This window comes from Varroa destructor, unplaced genomic scaffold (assembly GCF_002443255.2).
Source record: "Varroa destructor unplaced genomic scaffold, Vdes_3.0 BEIS01000001.1, whole genome shotgun sequence".
NCBI lineage: Eukaryota > Metazoa > Arthropoda > Arachnida > Mesostigmata > Varroidae > Varroa > Varroa destructor.
The window spans coordinates 1,659,054-1,681,981 of NW_019211454.1; the positions used below are offsets into that span (position 1 = coordinate 1,659,054).

General features: G+C 44.3%; 1 protein-coding gene across 10 annotated transcripts in view; it reads right to left on the reverse strand.

The window, feature by feature from the left end:
- LOC111243377 (uncharacterized) overlaps window positions 1-22,714 on the reverse strand; it is a 186,117-nt gene extending 163,403 nt beyond the window's left edge. For 9 of the 10 annotated variants that reach the window (XR_015319464.1, XR_015319463.1, XR_015319459.1 and 6 more), the window contains exons 1-3: window positions 21,839-22,714; window positions 11,562-11,727; window positions 7,024-7,663 (exon numbers count right to left, since the gene is read on the reverse strand). The gene's annotated coding sequence lies outside the window, so the exon portion shown is untranslated. Of the gene's footprint in view, window positions 1-7,023; window positions 7,664-8,309; window positions 9,385-11,561; window positions 11,728-21,838 lie in introns of all 10 variants that reach the window. The other variant, XM_086977921.1, reaches the window with a different exon arrangement.
- Between the last annotated feature and the right edge of the window lie 214 nt (window positions 22,715-22,928).

Consider the following 22,928-nt stretch of genomic DNA (forward strand, 5'->3'; position numbering starts at 1 on the left):
ATATATATATATATATATATATATATATATAGTATATCTAAACCCTCGAAACATGCTTTCCCTTTGAAAACTCTTACGACATTCTTTCTTGTAATTGAAATAGGCATGCCAGAATACCCCGAATGGTATTTTGCCGATCGAAATGTGATCTTGCCAGCGGTACATGAAAGCCAATAAAAGCAAAGTCTCTAAAAATTTGAAATCTAAGCTGAACCCATTTTGTATAACATGATACTAAGCAAAAAAATGACAACCTATAAACGACCATAAAGCTAAAGTACAACCAATTAATGGAAGCAATTTGTTTAGTATTAAACCTTGCGGCCAAAACGCGTGCTCATTCATTGACAACAAACTCGTTTAAAAGTAAATAATAAATTTGCTTCTGAGCGTTCGTTGATGGGCGGCAGCATGTGCGTGATGGCGTGCAGAATAACCATAATCACTACTACTGGTGTCGCTAGTTACGTGCAAATTTTATACATGTTAATGTAGAAGACTTTGGCTATCAGGTAAGACGCAGCAGTGGAATTTCCTCAGTCTTTTTTTTATAGACGACCTTAGCAACGGCCCCAAACTATGGCGACGCCCAGTCCTCTGGTCATAGTGTTGGCAGCATCATCAGGCACGTATTACATAGACAAAAGCGCCATGTTCGTTCGCTTATCTACCAGAGAAGACGGCTTTGATGACCGACAATGATTTGGCAAGTAGCCGGTTTCTACAAATCGGACAGTGACGAAATAAACAAGGCTAGAGGGCATTTAGCTTTCACATCACAGCTATCGACAACGCTATGGACGATCTGACTCGCCGACAAAACCATCCTGCACCTGATATAACATAACCATTTAATATTCCAAGCCTCTTAGACATCAGAAAGGTGTTTGGTTCTCAACCTGCCCCTCATCAGCTGAAGCATCCCGTGGGAGAAAATATCGCCACAGACAAAGTTAAAGTCGTATAATATGCACAACAGCGAAGTGAAATGCCTTGCTTGCGAATTCTGTAAGTCCAACACGTGCCTTCAATCCATCAGAAACGTGTCCGTGTGCTTTTGTGGTCCTGCCTTTTCAGAACACTAAGGAATAGACGGATCTGTTTAAAAGCCCTGTGCTGTCTGAGTGTCCTTGTGAGTGCATCAAGCGATTTAAGCCCACTCAAAACGTGGGCTTGAGAGCTCTACTGTCTGATAATGCATAAACACATTTAAACGAGAGATTTCGTAGGCGCGAAATGAATCCACTGACTATCTTCGAAAACAACGTACATAGCAGAGAAGCTGGGCTTAGCTTATCGGTCGTTGCGTCTCTACGGCTTTGCCGTATTATGAGTCCTACGAGACTCAGCCATAAGAATTCGATGCTGTTCGATTTTTCGTTCACTAAAAACGGTAGATGACGATACTCAAGCAGCGTGTCATTTCCAGAATAGGGGCGATGGGTTGTTTGGCTCCCGACGTCCGAGGCTCAAAAAAAGGTGGTGTGCATATCTAGCCTGTGCGTGTACTCCTTTCCCTGGCTCTTTCATCACTTCTGACTGTCATTTGGTTTCTCTTCTACCTTGTCCTTCTGAACAAAACATTCGTGCGCAATTATATCCGCCGCCATAGTTAAGAGGGCGCGTCCTATTACTAGAGCCAATTGGCCTTGCCTCTTCAGCTGCTCTCAGTTAACGAGCGTATGCCATATAGATGCATAACCGTATGTCAACGAGGTGCCACGGCGGTGTTGAGCTACGCCTGCCGTCCCCCGGTATGGCGGTATAGCATAGCAAAAAAGAATTGACGAAATAAATAAATTTTCCACAAAATTTCCAGATAAAATCCAGTTCTAGATAAAATAATATTTGTGCAAGAGCTTATCACTATTTCACTTACGCGGCCCACCGACTTGTGTAATTTATCGGAACTGTTATCGATTTGTTTAAATGTCTTCGCCAAGAGTCAATTCTGTGGTGTCTCATAGCCACGTACCGATTTCGGCTTCATGAAGCAGATTACCTAATGATAGTTGCGAGATATGCACGTAAACCGATGGAGATCAACATACCAGCGTGCCGAAAGCATTTTTGCTCATGTAACAAAAATTAGTGTATTTTCTCAGACTACATTTGCAGTTATTTTTGTATGGCTCGATAATAGTACAAACATATCCAGCAAGGGAGCTGCTACATTTGCGTTTTTTCTTTGTTTAGCCCGGTTAACCTAAATTAGAGAGGGAAAAACAGGAAAAAAATTTGTATTTCTGCCCTAAATAAAAAAAACATTTTCGATTACGAAGGAATCGACTAGCTAACGTCGAACTCCGACAGTGCAAGACGAAACGTCTTCGGTCGCGGAAGTAAGCGGAAATCGAAACGTGAGTCCTCTAAAAAGTTCTGAATCGTTAGCGAAGAGCGATGAACGAGTATCAGGAGTGTGCTGCAAAAGGATCTCATCAGAATCCTTTTGCACTGCTTCGAAGCTTAAAATGGCCAATCTACTCGATGGCTCGTTTATGTTTTTATTGTACCAACTAAATGAGTAACCAGCTGTATTATCGATAATACCCGACTTTTGTCCATTTGTTTAGAGCGATTTATGTTGTATGCCAGACCGGATAAAAACGCACCGCAAGCACGACACCCAACTGGTCTATTTCGTCGTGCGCCAGCGTGCGTGTCTATTATAACAAATGGAGGTGTATCATACTAACTTCATGTTAGAACCGACATTTTAACAAATAGACTAATACTTTCGACACGTACAAGGCACGACATGTTTAAATGCTTGCTTGACAATTAATGTTAAAACTTATTTTTGGAACAGACAATTAGAATACGCTAAGTTTTTAGCTTTAGTTTTTTAAAGAGCCACTGTGTTGAGCTGCAATTGTTAGAAAACAGTCAACGCTAATCAGTAGTTAACCATACTACCGTATGCAGCCGTCCCTAAGACTCGCATTATTTTGCAAGCTGGCAGCCGCGGCTTTCCATGTACAGCCATGAACATCGATTGTTTCCAATCCCTTGACGATTTTCATTAATAGACGGCTACTATTTGAACTGTCTTTTGCCCTTAGGGCGTCACCTATTGGGATCATTCCTCTCCCTTAGGAGGTAATCCAAGCAATTCGTACGTATAGTCTTGCTTTTTTCTATGGCCAATGTATCGTCAACAATCTAGTAGATAGAAATAGTACGATTGATGATAATAAAACGGGTAGCTTAATTAGATGCTTTCAAAAATGCCACGAAATTGAGTTCCTTTTAGCAAGAACGATGAACTATCATAACGGATCAGAGCGTTGATATTTTAATACTCCTATTGGCTTTTGATGTTGATGTGCTCGACGAGTCACCGTGCTGCGGATAATCTATCTTGTATAGTCCGGCAGAAACATCTTCGGTGATGACAGCAGCAGCAGCAGCAGCAGCAAGAATACTATGGATGAGAAAGAGCTCTCGAACAGCCCGGCTTACTTAGCACGGGTCAACGACGGAAGGCACTGTGTGTAAAACAACTAAGCGAAGCACATAGGCCAGAGGCCGGCGACCTACGGCTCTCAGTGCTAGCCGCCCGCCTTTTGTCAGTCGATATCAGAAGAATCAGAAGACTGATTGGAAGGCGCTAAAAAGGATCGGCGGGGACGAAGAGATTTATGCGAATGGTGATGAGAGAAGGAAGGCACTCGCGTATGATCAAAGGCTAGGGTAACCAGCCGCTTTAAAAAAGCAAGTTCGGGGCCAACGGCACAAGTAGAAGTGGCAGCGAGAACCCAAGATTATCGTGTCGCGTTGAAACGGACCGCTCTCTTTTCGCGACTTTGTTCAGCTATTTTTTATTTTTTTCTCTTGGTCGTCCTCACACTTCTCCTCTTCTTTTTCTCTCGTTTTATTTCAACTTTCTACGTTACCCCTTTTTCTCTCCCTTGTTCCTCACTTCAGGTATCTTCATTTTCTTTGCTTTTTTTCACGTACGGGCTCTGCGGAAAGTGGACGGCAGAGGACCAGAAAGCCAGCAGAAATAGACGATCTTAGCGGTGCTAGCGGCAGCGGCAACCGAGTTTAAAAGCACCGCGAAGGCCGGTCGAAACAAGGCACAGAAGGGTTCTACCTGCCTTCACTAAGCAAGAGGCAGATGCAATTTGATGGAAGTGTCATTAAGGCTTCTATGGCCTCCTATTGGCCGGCCAGTAGGTTAGATAGGCTTAGCGTAAGGCATCTCTTGCTAAAGCTTAATAATACGCCAACTAGCGCTGGGAAAAGCAATAGCACCCCCCCCCCCCCCCCCGCCATCGAAGAATTGCTAGACAGCGGCTCTAAAGGCGGCTGATGCATTGCGACTTGGCCTTCGGGCACTTTCAGGGGCTTCGTGCGTCTAGCAGCCTAAGTTAAAGCCCCTTAAAGCTTTCTACAGCTTCGCTTAACGTTCCCGCAGGCAGGGCTACACGTGTCAAAATCTAGTAGGTGGCAACGGTTAAAGAAAATCGCCATATCAGTTGTGTTTATACTCGTTCATACATTTTTCCTATTTGCAAAGATACGGGATCATAAAATATCAAACGCCTTTTCACTCCCCCCCCCCCCAAACAACTTTTAACCTCGCTGTTTCCCTCCAGCAGATCCATTCATGAGGACGTGCTCATATCGCCAAATTCTCTCTTACGCTTTATGCATGACTACCACGCTCTTCCTTATGGGATGTCCTCACCTTTCTCCTCCCCGTGCTTTATACATATCTATTAATTTTGCCGACTAACTCCATTTGAGGAGCACGCAATCTTTCCCTGTTTTTGCTGTCGCTGCATCGTCGTCGTGTGGCGGAACACGCTGACGGCTACCACGCCTAAGAAAATAACCAAACAACAACACTTGCCCAATGGCGCTACTAAGAAACACATCAAGCCTTCGGCTCGTAATCAGGTCATCGGCATGATCACGCCAATAGATTTACTCACACAGCTGTACATTTCACTCAGCATGTTCAGATCGCTAATGCACGCACCACAGACGGATAGATTCTCATATCACAGCCACGCCCGCTTACCCTACAAACAGATGAACGTGCAAGTCAGACGTACAAGGCACGGTACCTAAAATAAAACTTTTCTCTGCTTTATTTCTCAAATTGTATTTGTACAAAAACAGATATCTCAACGAGATTTTCTAGAAGTGTTATTAATTCAATAACTACCACTTTCTCTAATTACGGATTTTAGTTCCGGTCCTAAACCGCTCAAGCTCCATTCAAATGTCCTTTTTGATAGCACGAATCAGCGAACGACGCTGTCATTCTTTAGATTTTCGTCCAAGGACACTGGTAATCAAATATAGATCTGAGCTATTCGATGGCCATATGCGTTAATCCGAGAGGATCTGTGTTCTTAACCTTAACAGCTAACATTGAACTGATCGGCTTGTAGGAGCCGCTGCATCGTCTAGTTGAAAGATGTAGGGCGTTCTTTGAGACACTTCGGCCATAGACGGTTGTACAACGGTCTTTAGGGCACGTAGGCGGAACATCTTAATTTACTAGAATACCCAGAGTCGTGACTGAGTCAGTGATCACGCTGGCGCTTCTTTTTATGAAATCAACAAAAAGTTATTAATCTCAATAAGAATCAGAAGACAGCACGCTGCTTTACGCTGTCAAGAGTTTGCCCCCGTATACTGGAGCAATCGATGAACGCATATCCGTAAGTCTATCTCAACCATTCTGGACAATGGACAGCAATAAGGAACTCAAAAACAAAAACAACAGACCGTAGCCCGTGCTTGACGAGGGAGTTTTTATTACACAATATATAAGGAGAGAAGGTGCGCAATCGTTGAGGGATATCCTGGTTTGATGGTGATCAACAGCATCTCTAACTTTGCAGGAAGGTTGCAGGACAGGTATAATATTATTACCGTTTCAAAACACCTTCTATAGAGATAAAACAAAGAATAATTATGCCCGAAAATGTTATTATTCCGGATCGTTTCTGTCACGCACACTTCGTTCCATGTCCCAAAACACTGAGGAAAACTGATCGATGTCTTCTGACGCTGAAGTCGTAATCGCAATTTTGTGCTGAGCGTGAATGTGTGTAATGCAGTTGGGATGTAGTGCATCGTTTAGGTCGATCATGACACACTGGAAGATACAATGCATTTTACTAGTCCACATTTTGCTAATGAATAAGTTATTAGTACTCAACTTCTCGCCAAAGGGATGGATACTCGTGCTGGTGATTTTCATAAAGGTAAACATGGCTGAACATGATCCAGCAGCTCAGACAAATATGGATGGAAGTAGTAAGGCAGGATGCTATAAATAATCTCAGAAGTGCTTCGTGTATTCAGTTTCCTGATTTGAATTATCTTCTATATTTTTAACGGAGCTATTTTCATGACGGAGTTTCTCTTGTAGTTATTTGTTGATGAATATATAGCTATACTGAGCGATAGCCGAGAATGACTGACGATGTTCTTCCTTAGTTTTGACGTCGTATACGGTAGACACACCATTAACGGACAGAACACGCTATACTGTTGTAATTATTACCTTAACGAACGAACTAAATGCTTCGTGTTTCACGTCTCGATCTAATACTATGTGTTACACCAGACGACGTCTCAATCGGTCAAAGACTGGCGGCCGTTTAGCTTTTCCGATTCTCTGTAAGGCTAAGTAGGCCCAGGAAACTGCTTATGAATGACCCGAACTCAACTCATACGGCTTAAAACCGAGCCCAGTTGTTCTTTCTGAATATCCGAAAGGCGGCGGGCAGACCGTAACTGTCTAATAAAAGCGTAAAAAACCAAGATATATCGGGCTTGGTAACAGTGAGACTCGTCAAGACTAGACGGTCGACCTATTAACTAGCTCCCATAGACAAAACATCAGTGTGACAATCGTTGTATAGAGCTCATCTGAACTGGCTACCGGTTCGAGTTTGCTGTTCTCGAATCGTCTACTATCCCCATAGCTGGGAGCGGGTGGATAAGCACATCTATGAATGCCCGATGGATGCGTCTATTCGGTAACGGTATACTTACTTGCTCTTGGCGATAAGTAGCGGATGGTTAGATTCGATCTACTTTTCCTTTTTGAGCGTTGTTTTTTAAACGTTCATTTATTAATAAATCCTGCCATGTCTGTAGTACTACTCGTTTTCCGCATTATAGTTTGTTGTATAGCATCGAGATGACGGTGCGCATAGTCAAGCACAAGTTAAACTGACACTTCAGAATCAGCTATTGCAGTGCCGTTTTCATTTTGTCTCGTCACGCCAGAGCCGGCATCGCTCTTCTTATCGAGTGAATGGTAAGTTGTCACCGTATCTCAAGATAGTTCATAGTCCATACCACTGACCAGTTAATACAGTGCCACCTCCTTCGACATCTGTATAGCAGGAAAAACATCCAGCTGAAGGAGGCCAGCGTTGAGAACGCGCAGGGCGCTGAGCATCAAGCAGCTTATTCTTATCTCTTATCACTCCAATCATGCATTCATTATCATTGATGAGTAATTAATTAGACGCAAGGCCTCGACCACCAACGAACCGTCAGCTTGGACGTTAAAGCCGCTTTACTTTTCCTTCATGTTGCCCACACGAGGTCTCACCATCACTTCCTTGGTCCTTCGCCCTGAGCGCCACCATCGACTCCACTGTTTCTATCATCGTTAACACAGCCACTGAAATAGTCAAACACATTAGTAGCAACAACAACTGCAGCGATGTTAGCAACGCGAGCAGCAGCGCCTGTAAGTGATAGTTATTGCTGCTAGCGGTGCCAGATGCATTTGCCTGCTGTTCCTCTCGTGTCCTGATGAGCTTTGGCCGAATTCAACTGAGGAAACTGTGGACAGAGAGAAAAAGAAGGAGAGGGGGAAAGGAAAGGCCCATACGGTGCCGTCTAAAGGGCAAAGAAGAAACGTAATAATAAAGAGAAGGCAAGGGCAGAATTAACATCAGGAAGACGGTGGCGGGGCGACAAGCCTTCCACCCTTATCGGTACTATCAGAGGCAATCGCCACCGCAATTCCTACGACAGCGACCGCTGCAGTGGACACACAAGATACCCGCGAAGCAATGAGGGGCTACTGCCAACGAATAACAGCAAGAAAGCAAATGTGCAAAAGTAGAAGCCTAAGGATAAAGGCTGGGAGTGAAAAGGAAAAAGAGCGCGCAAACCTTGCGAGGACTGTCCCTGTTCCTAACACTGTGTTATCAGGAGCAGAAGACGGGGAAAGCGGCGCGAGGCAGTGAGGGGTGTGACAGCGGTGGTAACGAAGGATCCTCGAAGACCTTGACTAGGTCCGTCGTGCAAGTGGAGATTACCTTTTCCCCTTTGTCTCGCTCTTTCTTCTGCTATTTGTTGTGGTACTGCAACTTGTGCGACTTCCTGGTACCACAGCTAAGAGACGTGTTGTGCTGGCTTGTTTTTCTCACAACGCCAATCTTACCCCATCCTCAGCTTCCTTCTCATCCTCCAATCCTCTCTCTCTCTCTTAGTGTTGTTCTTACACTGCTGCTGCACCCCCCCTCCCGTTTCCGTCTCTTTGCTCTCACACTCCACTTATTGCTTACCACTATGTCCAAGTGCGTATAGGTATCAGTTCGTTCATGGCTGGCATGTGTAAGCAGCGGTGGGTTTTGGTATGTATTAACTGGATGGCGGGCCTTTGCCGCTCGATCACGAATTCGTAAGCCGCCCTTCAGCTCATTGGCTAGGATTTGCTGTGAGAGAAGCTACAGATGCTTGCTGAGAAGCTTTATTTTGGGTAAAGGCGCAGGACGGCCACGACCTGGAAAGGATGATGGGGGTTGCCTTGCTTAATCGCGCCAACGTCGACCAGTGCTATACGTTTGTCGTACTCCATAGGAGTTGCAGCTTCCAACCAATCGGCGTGCTAAGCTTGCCCCTTCCCCGTCTTAGATCCCGTATCTTACACTATACACCACCAGGACTGCCGCACCACGCTCCCTTCCACTAGGCCTTCTCGTTCTCCTCTTCTTCTCCTGATTTCGGCTTTTTCTTCGTTCTTTTTTTCTTTTGGCTTCCTCTACGGACCATACACAACTATAAAGAAGGTTTAACCAAAGCTGAAATTTTTGCTACTCCAGGCGGCGTTGCTGGCGCTGTCGCTGTCGCTAATAGATTAGCGAGATTAGGTGACGCCAAGCTCCTGTCCCGGTTGCCTCTTTCTCCATCGCCATCAGCATCGTCGCACCCTTCGCAGACGTCGCCACTGCTTCTGATGACGTCATAGTCGTTGCCGTCGCTGTGTTTCGAAGCTACTATTAGGAAACTCTGAGAATAGTAATTCTCAGGGTTTTCTAGTCTTCGCGAGCATATATACACACACTTCGATACCTTTAGGCAGGGTTAGTCGGTGCTACACAGTACGGGTGCCTGAAAGGCAGGCAGTCCGCCAACATCGAACAGCTAGTTACTAGTGCTGTTCTATTGTCCCGAGCCGGGGAGCTAAAACAGCCACAAAGCCTAGTTGGACAGTTGTCATGCTGCAGGGAGTAGGGTAGACGGGGATAAAGAAGTCTTCTAGCATAAGACAATTTTAGCGAAGACAGCGATTAGACTTCTGTGAGGCGCTATGTATGATATGGAACACAGGATAGAAGACAACCAGCAACAGCACCAGCAGAAGACAAAGGAAATGGTATACGCAGCGAGTGGCGGTAGTGACCGGCCAGAAATAAAAAAGGAAGCGCTGAATGACTGTAAAACTATACCAGGATAGTCACACGAGCAATAGCACAAGCTTCTGTCGACTCCCATTGGCCCGAAGTCGCAAGTCGTCCTTATGCTCTTGTAATTACCAAGCCAGCAACTATCATTAGCGCTGTTAACGTTGCTGATGTACGTATATCTTGCGGCAGCTGCTGCTGGTTACTGCCTTTGACCGAGATCGAGGCGTAGAAAACATGATCACTTCATTGAAGTTGAAATAGAGACTTGGGATATGCACATATATTGGATACAATATGTATTAATATACAGATACAGGATGGACCAGCTGGCGGATAGCTTTTGGTCACTTGTACGTAGCGAGCTTGGCGTACGCAAATGTGACTTTTCGGCACTCTGCGACACTCAACGACAGACTGACGTGTCGAAGCGTAGTGTTTATCGCGCATTCACAATGTACTAAACGATCCAATTTCTAACAGATGACATCTACTAGCAGACCAATTAGAAAAATCAACGTGACTGCGGTTAATTGTTTCGAGCGATATAAGGACGATAACGGACGTATTTATAACATAACATTAGCAGGGCTTCTTAGTTGGAGCGTAAGGCCTAAAATCATACGTATGTATATTTCGTTAGGCCTTTTTTCACCGTTTACTTAATATTATTTACATGATATTTAATAATATTTACAGGATACATGATGAAAAAATACGTACATTTGTCGGGATGCACGACAGAGGTTGCGACAAATTCAGTTGGCGTACCTTACGTCAGAAAAAAAGTGCTTCAAAACTACTGGGTTCCGAATATGTTCAGTTTGCGGAACCTGTGCTACCTCTTTTTCTTCTCAACATATTAGCTATCCATCAACTTAGGCAAAGGCGAGGGGAAAGTGAAAAAAATCGGAGGCGGGAAAGGGGGAGATTGGAGTTGCAAAGTATTGAGTGTGCGGTTTGAATCGCAAAAAGGACTGGTTTTCCTTTTTACTTACTATTACTGCTAGAGCAGTCGCCGCTACCATTGCGTGTAGAAGGCAAGACTGCCTATGGCGCTGAGCCTGCGACTCTTGGCAATCCCCCGGCCGGAACTTTCCTACCGGTCGACAGCCACGTCAGTCCTGGTACAACGCTTCCACAGCCGTCCGCACTAGTACCACTACGGGCGCTGCCATCACCCCTGTTAGTTTTGCGCACATATACACAGAGCGCCATACAAAAACAGGCCGACACACAGAACGCAAATCCCGCTTCCTTTATCCCCACAGACTTTTTTCTCCTCACTGGTGAAGAGCAGTCGTATTTTAATATTCCTGCTTTTTATCATTCTCTCTTTGACAGACGTCACGCCGTTTGCGCTCTTCTCCGAGTCGAATTTTAGTGTCAGAAGCGGCAGCCGTACCAATGGCCAAGACATACATACAGACATGCGCTCTCGAAGCGCTCATGTGCGGGAAAGCACTGCGGAAAGCTCTGTGCGCGAATATAGCACGGTTTGCTTCTAGAGAAACGAAGCGATGAGGCTGAGTTTGCCATCACGGGCGGGTCGTTGGTTCAACCGCTCGTTGGTTGACTAGCTGGAGGAGCTCGATTCGGAGATGCGAACTCCTAGATCCAGCTGCCGGCCCCAGCTGGAGCTGGGCTAAAAAGCATAGCATTGCTCCTTGACAGGACGACTGAAGGGATCTCCGTAAAGAGACTGTCAAAAACGGATCGCTGAACACATGCAAAAATTTCGATGATTCACTTCTCATTCTTGCCCCATCTGCTGCACTATCCTTCAACCCCAATTTTCCTGCGCGAAATCAAGTCTTACTATTCCGATCCTTTTTTTTTGTTCGTTTAGCCTCACGCGTGTTTCTGCCAGCAATTGTTACGTACCTGTCGTCATCAACGGAAGAATGTAAACTGCGTCAATATCATCTGTTCGAGGTGACTGGGCAGAATTATCGAGGTCCAAGCAAATTAATTGCTCTCGTTGCTCTTTTTGCTATCCTTCCTTAGTGAGTCAGGTGTACAAATAGTCGTCGTGGGAGCTTTTAGTCACCTGTATGCAAAACCATGTTGAAGAATAAAATAATTTACCATGAACTTCAAATTTCTTCAGATTTTGCAGAACCGAACCCAGAAATTATAATCATCGCATGTTATTATACTCAAGCTAGTTTGCTGGCTTATGTGTGTAGCATCAAAGTACGACTATGGCGACATTTGGACTTTCGTTATCGCATTGATAGTGCGAAAAGTCTATAGTAACCTTTATTTTTAGGTCTTTGCGTTTTATGGCGCCCATTTTTTCTAATGTCAGTTCGCCTAATATATAAATAATAATCTATTATAAATTTAAAGCAGGTAAAATGTTTGTATCTGCCGAAAAACAAACTTATTTAATCTCAGTAACCTAGCTCTGAGTAGTAATAGTACCAAAAATATGTTTATCACAGTCATTTAAAATAATCCTTCAGATGCATTTTCCTGCCACTTCGATTTCGGTTTCGATTTAAATAAAAAAAAACATGTCCGAATAAGATCACTTTAAAACAGGGCTAACGTTCGAATTAAATGAATCATGCACTAAAAGAAATTGCTTGGACGCATTTTTTTTTTTTACTAAACATGGAATTTCAACCGTCACCACTTAGAAATATCATAATTTAATAATAAAATTAATAATTAATGTATGTTGTGCATTTACATACGTTCTAACACTAATCTCACCAGCTATTACTGAAATCTGCCTTGCAGTCATTGTTTGCGATCTAGGTGTTTACATTAAAATGCTTATAACTAAGGTGACAATCTTGTAAGTAGGATTTGTTGTGCAGAAGGCCAAATGCCCAGGATCTGCTCTCCCTCGCACTACGGCCTCGCTTCTTTTCGGCTGCTACTAACACTTCTTAGACAAATAACGAATAGGGATGGTGCACGTGCTCACTTGCCACTCAGCTTCGCTAAGTTACGGTTTTTCAAATCTCGTTCGAAACGATCAAGGAGAATTCTCGTCCGGTCGTTTTTTCAGAAGGCGTTCCATATTGACCACTATAATCGTTTGTTTTAATGGATTAGCACACAACCTTTTGAGCAGCTGAAATCTTAGGCGTTTGAACGCGTCCTCTGTGCCTCGAACAGCGCTACGTATAGCCTTTTCCTCCCTCCATCTTAGCGGTATGAACAGCCAAATAAGCAGCAAGTCTTTCTTTCCATGGCAGGAAGCGGTTGTTGTATGGCACTATATGAAAGCGAATTCCAGTACAAGTCGAATACGGGAGTGAAGTTCAGTCAATGGAGAACCGCAAAATGCTTGCCCCACAACGATTTGTTACATCTACACGTATTAACAAAAATTCATGAATCGGATCTTCCTGATTCGTCATGCTCAGATGTAATTCCATCTTTTATGTCGCTTCTGGACCTGATAACACGTCCACAGATGATATCGTCAAGATAGTTTCCTAGCTTATAGATATTGGTGAATTTCTTTAGGTATCGATTCTCTCGTCAGACCAACCCGAGTCGCGGAAAATAATCATTGGAGAATTATTACATGTACGATATTCCTTCGTTTTTATCTATGACCAGCGGGGCTCATAAACTCAGGCGTTCCACTCTCTCACTTGATCGATATTCACGCGTTCATAACACATGTTACCCAATATAATACTATCCTACTACTTTGGCCTAACCTTCTAAGCTTACCTGAACCCAGATTGTGAGAGAAATGAATGAAACATATTTTTTATTATCATTATTATATTTTTTTGCCAGATCAAGTATACGTACAAAATATCACACAAACTGTTATAGTCGTTTTTAGGATGGGCCACACACATATATGCACACAGATATAATCTATGTAAGTATCAAAAATAACCAATATGTCTCAAAGAAGATGCATTTTCAGTATATTAAGCAAAGAAAAAGAGACATACATACGTGTGTCTGGGGTTATGTGCATGTCTCCTACTTGTTCTATACAAATTCAATTCAAGGTGCACAACTCGTTGCTTCGCGACAATTAAATGATCAGCACCGCCACGTGGCAGCTAGACAGAATTTTCATCACTAATCAGCAAATTGACCCCATTTACCGCCAATTTGTCGATGCCTAGAAAAACAATAATATTTTTTTTACTATAACGGTACGTAAGATGCTTTAAGAGAGCTGCAAAGCCTAACGATTAATTTCCGTTTTCGTTGAATTCCAACAAAAATGACAATTCATTTCCGCTTGAATTTCTGGTAAAGCAGATTTTCCACGAGACCCGTTATCTCAAGTCAGTCCTTATATACGCATATCAATGTACACTATACGTGTACCTCGTTTAGCTGTTGTGTACTTATGCTAATTGAAAAAAAAAACTATTGCGGACTAGCTCCATGGAAGGCACCACATAAAAACGAAGTCCTTCATGTGATCCTGTTTGCAGACGCATCCACGTACTCATACGCATTCAGAAGATTCAGCCGTGTCGCAGCAAAGGAGAAATAAGAAAGTAAACAAAAAGCGGACGACGAAGTTTAAGTGCTCCACACAGTATGATACTAATATATAGCGTGCTTTAATGGCCGTTTGTATGTATATATATATATATATATATACATACATACATCAAAGACACGGCAATTTTGTATGTATTCGATCTTCTCGATGCAATTATATATCTAGAGCATAACGCAAGGTGCTTCTATAAAATCACTAGAACAAATTTGGATAAAATTACGGTCGCTTGTTTATAAGCTACCTCTAAATAAAAACAGATCAGAAACAAATAGGAGCTTTTGTTACGAACTTACTTATCTAATGCACCGGCCGTTTGCTTAGAGATTTAATAATTCGAAGGCCTGAACCGCTTTTTTAGATTCACAAATAACATTCTTTTAAATTATGGGTGATGGGGTCTTCGTTTGCCAATACTAGTTGAAGTTTTGTTCAAATACGTTACATACAATGTTCGAAGCTGTACTTACCTTTACCAGTTTTAGACTTCATAGATTATTTGCATCGGTTTTCTAAACCGAGAGATAGATGGCGTCTTTTTAAATATAGCGTAAAGCCGCGGTTTTGTAGTACCCCAATGTACTTCTTTTTAAAAGGTTTGCCCTTGCGAAAGGGGTTCAACGAAACGACCGTACTAGTTGATGCTCTTTAGGGCACCATCAAGCATGAAAAATGTATAATAGTTCCAGTCGAAATGCACATATTCGTAGGGTGACCAGCGACCCTTGCTCCGACTTATTAGCGGTAAAGATATTTTTTTGCAGAAAAATCGAAGATGACTTGGTAATTTTCGCCTTAAATTACTTTAAAGGGTAGTGCGGCGATAAAGTCTTTTGGCTTTGCCGTCTTCAGCGAGTATCTGTCTGATTTGAGCACTCTGTGTGCTTGTGAATTATGCGACATGCGCGTTTTTGAGAACAAAACATTTTAGTTTTAAAGTAAGGCACCAGTATCATTAGATGTGCATATGTTACGCCTTTTTATAAGTTTTCGGCCCTTTTGAGCTTCTCTTTGAGTCTTTCGCGTGGGCGCATGGAAGTCTTCGTTGCTTCCCTCATAAGCCGAAGGGAGACCAGTAACCGGTTGGAGCGCTGATTTTGGAAAACTATGGAAGTTTGTAACCTCCGCAAAGGACTGGTGCTGGCTGAAAAGAAGTTGCTTTGCTTTGATCTGGCGCCTTTAGGAACGGAGAGCTACACGAAGGGCATACACGAAGGTATGATACATATATGTTTAGATTAAATCATCGTTAAGGATGAGACATTTTCGTGGAGGTCGCGGCTATTAAGGTAGGCGCTCTAAGCATCTATGTCGTCAAGTAATAGTGCCTGGTCTAACAGGACGAACTACCTATAGCTTTCCCCTTTTAAATAGGAATACCCAAGCTTGGTCTACTGTCAAAAAAGAAGCACGCGTATCTATAAACAGGCATTATTAAAGCCAGAGTAAAGCCTGCATATCTAAATAATTCTTTTCACAGCATAACTGATAAAACCATCTAAATCTATCTGCTTATTATAAGTGGTCCATGGTTAAGTGTATACGTAGGGTTCCTTAATTGAGGTCTCCCCAAGTCGTGCCTCCGTATTCGGTTGCCCTCGGACTGTAACGTCTGTATGCGTAACCAATCGGTTAAGTAGGTTTCATTCCGCTTCGCTAGCTGGCGACTTTACGAGAATGCTTAGTCTTCAGGGCGAAATAACCAAGCATCAGAGTGGTGCAGACGACGACGACGACGACGACGATGAAGAGAAGAAGGCGGAGAAAAGCGGAGGTGAACGGGCGAACGAGTGATAGTAAAAAAAGGGGCGTCAACAAATTACTTCATTCGATATGGGTTCAAACGCTTTGTTCGTTTCATTTAGCTAGATAAGTTTCGATGGCAATACCAAACTTTCAAAGGACTAACCCGCTTTTTCCCGTTTTATTACCCCGCCTTCGTCTCCTCTCGTTCCCCTAAACTGTTCGCTTGTCCGTCCTTCCTAATTCTCATCAGTTCGCCTCGTCCCTCATCAGCTCATTTTACATTGCGTTTTCCGGCACCAACGGGATTACTTCTGCGGAAGAACCCAACTTGGCTGCGCAACGTCAAGAGGAATCTTTGCGTGAAGGGTGTGTAGCTGAACACTTAGTTCGTGGGTGGCCATCCTGTTATTTTCTCATTGGAAAGAGAGGTTTTGTTAAAGGCGGACTTAGATTACGATAACTCGTTCACTCCTAGTCGAGTGAATGGCGGCAGTGAACATCTACTGAACACCAGCATGGGATGGGCGTTAGTACGCTCTAAACGTTTTAGGTCCTGCTCTTGGAATAAAATGCCGCAGACATTATTTGTGTTCAGAAATATTCCCTCCTACCGAAATGTTGGCTAATGTAATGTTATTATTGTCGTCGCCGGCCCTGTAGTGATGGTGGCGGTAGTAGTTGTTTTCGGAGTTGATACTGACGTCGCTGTGGCTCCGGCTGTTGCTGCCGCTGCTGCCTGCGATTCTGCTATATTCGAGCTAAATGCGAGGTCCTGGGTGGTCGTACGCAAAACGCACTAGCCATCAGATAGTCGAAGAAAAGAGAAAAAAAGGTTACCGCACTAGGCAACTCTAGTAGGGGTAGTAGAAGCAGCAGACCAAGCAATAACTCTTGTCAGGCGCCTCTGGGACTGACGGTTTGCTCTATATAGAAAACCTACTTCTAACTCCTCGATGGCACAACAGCTGTACTGCCACGCAAATGGGATGCTGATCTGGGCTCAGACACGATATAGCGTAAAGGGCCGACGCGACAGCAGAGGCTGCCTCTGTCTACACCGCGGCCGTTCTCAACCGAGCGGATTGGCAGCGGGAGATCATGTTGTCCGAGAAAGAAGTTACCGGCAGTAGTAGTAGCAGGACAGTACAGAAAAGAAGGGTAACCCGAGGTCTCAGGCAAGCACAGAACGCTAGAAATGTTCTTCTCGCCCTTGTGGTCGTTCCATCTTTTCCATCCTCTATAGAAGCCTCTTCACCTCACTCGTTGGTTGGTTCGTTTCTTCGTTCTGCCTGATCCGGCCGCGGATCGGGTGACCGCGAAATTCGAGGCCAAGCGATGCTACCTCTGGTTTCTGCTTTTGCGAGATCTACTTTACTTCTGCTACGTCATTCGATTCAGGCGCCATTGCAACCCCCGACATCGTCCTCGACCATGTTCTCACTCTCTTCATCATTTGCACCGCCATCGGTAGCAGGCTCACAAAACTCCTTGCCAACTAGCACAGCTTACTGCCGCTACCGCCAAAGCAAAATGATGCAACGAAGAAGCTTTAGCCCTCGAAGCCATCGCTCCACTGCATATATCATACACAACTCGATACCCAATGAACGCAACCGGGCAGATTCGAAGAATCAAGGAAACCAGACACCTGCAGGGCATCACGCGAAAGACGGTGGTGCATCCCATCCTAAAGAAGTGTCCAGTTCTACAAAAGAATATGTGTGAAAGAAGTTAACGAGATGCATACACTGCATACCCTCTATCCCCAACCAATTCGAATCCATAGGTCACTCTCTCCTCTTAGATGCGATAGCAATACAATGCATACGAAAAGGTGAACGTGCTTTTGCTCTTCTTGGTTACGTGGTTATGATGGAACAAAAACTACAAGTCATGTCGCGGTACACTCGGCTGTGATCGTTGTCGTGTTGAATTTTTACTATTTAGTGAAGTCCTGCTATTTAGTCGCGCAATTAAAAGAAACAGCGGTTGCTTTACGGTGAGATCTGGTAGAGCCTCGAGACAGAACACTGAGTGGAAAACTACTATTTATTTCAGTTTTCTTTACAGCAATGTTACTGACACCCTTAAGTCTATCACGCAGGGCACCCACTCGTTCAATCAGCTGTTGTCAAAAGTCTTGGAATAATCGAAAGGATCCTAGCGAGTTGTGCAAGGAAGGAGGCTGACTTGTGGCTACCAGGCAGAAGAATAACATGGTTTTTGATCAGACCTACAGGCCTGCATGCTTTGTGCTTGTGTCCTTCTAGTTAACTGCATGTCGTGCTGCTTCCCCTTAAGGCGCTGCCTTGTGGCAGCGAACGACAACAAACACTCTCGAATGCATCTGCATCGATCCGCAGAGTCTCAGCGACGCTCAGCGAGGGTAAAGTAGAGCAAAGCAAGAGATCACACAGAGATGGAATCAATCACATCTCCACCTCTCGGCCGCGTTTCCAATCCCACTGCCGCAACAGCAGCTTGGTTTTTCCTTCGGACCTATAACCTTGCCTTGGCCATGCCTTGTCCAATTCCGTATTGAGGCCTAATAGAAACTAAGCAACGAGCAGCAGCAGAAGTAGTAAAGAAGCGAAAAAAAGAAAAACCAAGGCCAGGCAGTAGGCAGCCAGCCAACCAACCGAATGAACGCTATCTGGCCCTTGGAGATGTCTTCGTGCTGCTGCCGAAGTTGCAGCCACTGCCACAGCTTCGGTCTACCGGCAATAGCCAAGGAGAGGGAACAAGGGGAATCAATAGCACTTCCTGCCCTTTAACATAGACACACAATGATTGGAAAAGTCTCAAACGGACAGGCATACAGATTGACTAGGTTTGAGGGCCTTCACTGGAGGAAGCTCTACCGGTCATCCGCCGTACTTCCACTTCCACCACAACAACTAGTTCTACTGCTTGTACGTACAGCCAAAGTTGCTTAGTTTCCGTTACGACGAAGCTTGTCCAAGCACACGGAGCATGATGGCCTTTTCACACTGGCTTTGCATACCATCGTCAAATTTCTAGAGGAAGGGTAGTTCCGCATTCGTTATTTTGTTCGACCTTAAATAGGGTCATGAGTACACGCACTCCTGTAACAATTAGTGATCTATCGCTCAAATAAAGCAGGCCGCTTTAAGTCACTACGACCGTTGCAATAATCGTCTGGATATTGACACCACAAAAGTGCTGCGTTTATTATTCTATTCCTAAAACCAAGTGGCATCAGACGTCGTCTTTATAAGAAACCACTATACGAAGAAAGGCACTGCTGATATGTTGGGTCAAAAAAATTGGAAAGACGCTTGTGAACAGGACACAAGTATACCAACTGGGGCGATAGGAAAATGTGGGGTAACACGTTAAAACGATGTGAAGCATTGGATGCGTTCAGCGGAAAAGACCGGCATTCTATCCAGCAGCGCAAATATAGTTTTGAACCGCCGAGACATGTATCTTTTTCTCTCCTTCCTCGTACCAAAAAGGATTTTAAGAAAAAGGTAACGTTTTCCAATCAAGGACTTTTTCACCCCCAGGGGCTGTCCCAGTCGTTGCTTTTCGCGTTGCACGATAGTCGCTTGGTTTTATGCCGAGCTGCAGCCTACTCTGTCGACGTTCTTTTAGGGGTTTGCACTCAACAAATGAAAAGAGAAAGTGAAACGAACTCGAAAAAAAGGAGAAATATACAAATCGCCTGCTCTCCCAAAGACAATGCTGCTGTTCGCATTGAGACACTTCCTACAGCCGAAGCCACGATCTGATAACTAGTTCTCATTGAGGGAACAAACCACGCCATCAGCGTCCCCAGTTCTTTCCTAAGCGCTTCCCTTTTTTTCGTTCATCTTTCTCTCTCGTAAGCAGCGTGCTCACGCCGAAGCTTGAGAAGTGAATAATGGTGTTCGGGCTGTGGATTGAAAAACCATTTGGTTGGCTGCGGTACTGCGACAGCACAGTTGCTTTGATATTATGCGAAGTAGCTTGATACCCTTTGGCTATATGGTCACACAACAAATAGATGCGCTGTATCATCACGCTTACTGGCACACATGTAAGCCTGGAAGAGCTGACTTGAACACACGTGGGGTCTTACCTATCAAAGATGCTCAGTTGAAAATAGGCGAGTCTTTGGTATGGTGTAAAGCTGCTCACGTAACTTGCCATCACCATTAGGAATAAACTGACGGTAGGCGCAAACCAGATCGAGCATGTGGACTGCTAGTTTGGATAGACGTTAGCGTATTCGGTGAAGCGTTCGTTAGCGCTGAGGGATCCGCTTATAATCAAGACTACTTTCAGATGCCGGCACAGACGGATCGGAAAATTGTGATTCTACGGTCAAAGAACTGCAGGATGTGAAAGCCATTAAACGGCGAATTTCAGAATAACAGTAAGGTTGGTTCCTACTCAGTTCAAGACCCCGATCAATAGAGCATTGTGCAGGTCACGGAGGCTGGCGTTCGTATTATCGTCCCTGTATGGTGGGCGTAGAACGCAAGTACTCTACCCCTTTCAGTAGTAGAAGATGCGAGCGGCAAACAGTAAATAAATGAAGGTTAATGATGATACGGGGCAGGATTCGTCAGCTACTGGGTGGAAGTCCTTTAAGTCGAGTCTTGACGAAGGCAAGCTTACTTCCGTTGTGGGGGTTTGCCGAGATCTTGTTTTGCCTGGAGTGCCCGTTATGGTATGCTTCCTGTATTGCCATACAGTCCTGCTTGGTCGTGGTAGGCTTTCGCTATCCTACCTCTCCCAGTGTCCGGAAACAATTTATTGGCGATTTCCGTCAAAATCCCTTGTGCCATAGTTTACTGTTACGACTGCGAGCAATAACATGTTAGTAGTAGCAGTTTTAGTAAACAATCACGAAAAAAGCCAAAGTCCGGGTCTGGACTTTTACCTCTTCTTATGCGTATGCTTAATTTTCTGCCTGCATTTTGTGACAGTGAAGTTCTGTAATTCTGGTTCCGAGGACTTGACCAAGCTAACGTACAACAAATTACTATTAGTATGTTTTACACGTAGGTATCGCAGAGACACCATTGATGTCGTATTCCTTCAGGCAGAAAATGACTTAAAAATGTATATGACGCGACTATTTTTAGACGTTAATTGCGTGATTCAAGGTCTTAAGGAAACTCAGCGATTGCAGCCCATCTTCGAAAAGCCATTTGCGGTCAAACAGCATACGCCTTTACATGGCAAATTCACGCATTCGAAAGTAACCTTTGTTATTGGTGCAAACGTCCATCGATTTTCTTTAACAAGACAGCGGACGTGTTCGTCGTTGAACTGTGTAAGGCGACTACTTCCTAGGAGATTTACGTGATTCACGTGCCTCGTGGTACAATCCTCCGGAAAGCACGTCCCTCAAAGCAACTATAGCTTTTTTCAAAACTGTCTAAATTAAAATATTTACTATGATTTTATGTCTTAAAGTGCTTTGCCCTTCAGGTATAGTCTTGTTTAGCCCTAATGCTTAACTCATATACGCAGAGTCAAGAACCAGCTAGTCATATAAATAGTGCTTGTGTCCTCTGATAGCTACGTTGTCAGCCAAATCAACTAAAATATAGCCATTCTTACCAAAAATCTGATAAATTCACATTGATCAGCAAACTAACAGGTGTACCTAGCCCACCAGAAAGCTATTCAACTATTTAACTGCGCTAAAATGCCTATTAGAAAATGACAGGTGGAAATAGACCTAGTAAAATTTTCGCTAAGTTTGTTTTATTGTGCTATTGGAATTTCAGTCTGATTCACACGTTTGATCGTTCGATTTCTTGCTAACAATTTTTTTGGATAACCTCTAAATAGTTGACCTAACCCTTTCTACAATTCCTAGGAAGAAACACCAGTCCCTGACAGCTGTTTTTAAAACGTACACCACCGAAGGACACGACTGCTTATTCCATTATACCTGTCGAGCGCAGAGCGTAGTTCGATGACCGATTAAAAATGCCGAAGAACTGTATCCGAGGTAGATGACACCTTCGGCCGAACAGGGTCTGATATATACAATTGAGGGCACAAATCCTTATGCGACAATATACATCGATCACGCGATTCCTAAACTCTTATGACTAACGAGCGTTAGAGAGGCCTCTATTTTTCACACGACTAAAAATAATAGGCCAAAAGGACGACCGACTAGTAGTCACTTGTCGATCGTACCACTGCTACTTGTCTTGTTCACATATCGGTGACCTAACGGAGCCGATTTGACATGAATACGTTAATCCTGTACCAGCGTCAGCGTTATCTCACCTCAGCCTTCACTTCTGACTGACACAAACACCGAAAGCCCACTAACTGATTGATACACCTCATCCACCAACATAATTACACAATGAAACACACGAAAAATTGATTATCATCTGCGAAGACGATGACGGAGATCACCACGATGACGCTGCAGAACGAGGTAAATATGATGATGATGATGATGGTGGTGGTGGTGGTGATGATGATGATGATGATAATAATAATATCAGCTGGTAAAGGACAGGCATCATGAAATGAGATACCGTGAGGAAATTTACACGTTGAACAATGCGCCCTGATCGTCGTAGTGCTCGTGAACTGGTTATATTATTTTCTTCCGGTAAGTGCGGAATATCTTTGAGCTCACGAATAGCGTGCAGCTATCACAAATACTTCAGCAGATATTTGGGGGTGTAAGGCGCGCACGCGCTTAATGCAAGGCACCACCTTGTGTTATCTCTGCCGGGAGTTCGCAGCGTGGCGGTTCGTCCTTAGTGCTCCAGCGCCGGCCGAGATCTGAGCGGGATGCTGCGTCGGCCCGTGGAAAGGGAACAAAAGGAAGAGTAACAGCCCTCACTCTTGGTTTGAGGGCCGGTGGCGCTCGTGGTGGTGCTGCCGCAGCAGCGCCGCCGCCGCCGCCGACACCGGTCGACCCTTACACGCCCGAGAGGTTCCTGGCGCACTCGCGAGACCTCCGCCTGCTGCTGCTGCTGCTGCTGCTGCTCCTAACCCTAATTCCCGTCGCT